Source organism: Palaemon carinicauda, unplaced genomic scaffold, assembly GCF_036898095.1.
Source record: "Palaemon carinicauda isolate YSFRI2023 unplaced genomic scaffold, ASM3689809v2 scaffold1, whole genome shotgun sequence".
In the NCBI taxonomy this organism is placed as follows: Eukaryota; Metazoa; Arthropoda; class Malacostraca; order Decapoda; family Palaemonidae; genus Palaemon; species Palaemon carinicauda.
Window position 1 is genome coordinate 1,707,559 of NW_027168481.1, and position 2,404 is coordinate 1,709,962.

The following is a 2,404-nucleotide window of genomic DNA, read 5'->3' on the forward strand; positions in this document are numbered from 1 at the left end:
AGATCTACATTCAGGAGATGGAACTGATCCAAAGAGAGTAGCATCAGCTGCATATAAACAAGCTTGTTTTCTAGGCCAAACCACAAGGCATGTGTATATAGTATGAAAAGTAATGGGCCAAGCAAGCAGACTACCCTGAGGAACGCCAGATGTCACATACCTATACTCACAAAGGTGTCCATCATCAACAATTCCTTGCGATCTATTGCTTGAAAATTCATTAATGATGCTAAGAAAAGACCCACCCACTCTCAACTGTTTGAGGTTGAAAACAAGGGCCTCATGATAAACACGGTCAAAGCAGCACTAAATTCAAGGCTAATCATAAGAATCTTCTGACCACGATCGAGGGATTTCTGTACTGCATTAGAAATTTTAAGAAGGGCATCACATGCTCCAAGGCCGTTACGAAAGCTAAATTGCATACCAGGGAACAGATGATTACCTCCAGCAAACCATTTAGATAGTTTGACAAAAGGCGTTTAAAAACTTTAGAAAATATGGGACTTATTGAAATTGGGCGGTAATCAGTTGGACTTGAGCTACCACAAACATATTTGGACAGTGGAGTAACATTACCAATTCTCCAACAAGTGCTAAGGTGGTCAAGCCAGAGGAGGGTGTTCCCTCAAGAAAAGAAAAAAGCAAAAAAGACAATATCCTAAATAATTCATTCAAGATATAGGCCTACTACATTATTATCGGAGAATAAAATCCCAATTGAACATGCTAGAGTAGATATTGAAAATAGGTGGACGCAGTAATTATCTGCATCACTGAGACCCACTTGAAGGGTGAAAAAAAAAAGGTTGAATATAGACGATTGTAGAATGTCTAATAATAATAAAAAATATTAAATGGAATATTGGTTGCAGCAAAGAAAGAATTAGAAAGTGTTGGGGTGGAAATAAAAAAAAAAAAAGTGCAAACTGCCGCCATGAGTTTCGCTGATTTAAAATAAAGTGTAACAAGAAAATATGAACTGGTCAATAAAGGAAGAATTGCTGATGAAATTAAATACTGTGACGGTTCTCTCCATTTACACAACTGATTATGATGTGCTCTTATTTCACTGAGGCTAATTCCATCCTCATGCTCACAATAGTGTAACAAATAACGCAACACATTTGAAATATGTTTTTCTGCAACTTAAAATAGACTTTCAAGTTTCTCTCTAATAATGAAAGCAAGGTTAACCATGCTCTGAGTAAAAGAAAATTTCAGGGGAAATAAACAAAGTAACATAGATGATGTTTGTGACCTGTGCAAAGAACATTTTGAAATGTGAATAAAACGAGATGCAAGACTGAATGGATATGTTGCAAGATCCTTCCTTGCAAACAGCTGGGGCAATGAATGAATACAGATGGTCAGGAATCTTAACAAAAAAGAAAAAAAAAACAAAAAACAATAGTTTGCCATAGGTGATAACTAAGTATCCCAAGTGATTACACAGTAGATTATTAATGTGTTAAAACAAATAGAGAATGGTTGATGGTTTACACCAAGAAGAAATGCTTCGACCAAAGGGAACGATGGACCGTACTTAAATACTACTACTTTGCATAATAACTACTTTGCAAAATACTTTCGCAATATTTTGACATTTCAAAATATGGGATTTCTTGTTATTAAATATTAAAAATTCAAATACTCCTCCTGAATTTAAGCATATAAGAGATTTATAGAATTAATTCAAGTTTATTAGGGGATTTAATAATTTCCATCATAGATAACTGATTTTATAAACAATTTTGTCCCTGAAATTTCTATATAAGACGATCGAAGTAAGGAAAGAAATCGATTGGTTATTTTGCTTATGTGCTAAAGTTGCCAAGATCAGCAAAGCTATATTAGACAGGATCACCCACACTAGGTTGGTTTTTTGTGAGTGATCTTCGGACTGTTATGGTAGTATATCCACTATATTCTGGGCGTTTCACTGAAAGTCCCTTAAAAGAGGGTAAAACTTGTAATACATAGCAAGGCCAAACTAATTGCAAGACTTGTGTTGGAGAACGATAATGCCCCAAAAGGACCTAAGGAAACATGCACTATGGTAGTCTATATCTTGGAAAGATATTATATATATATATATATATATATATATATATATATATATATATATATATATATATACTGTATATATACATATATATATGTGTGTGTATGTATGTATGTATGTATGTATGTATATATATATATATATATATATATATATATATATATATATATATATATATAATGTCTTACCAAGATATAGACTACAAGGAATAATTATAGACTACGTTGGTGCATGCTTCCACAAGAGTTGAAGTTAGATTGGGCTTGCTATGTATTACAAGTTTTACCTTCTGGTAAGGGGCTTTCGGGGAAACGCCTACATTATAGCGGACATAATGCT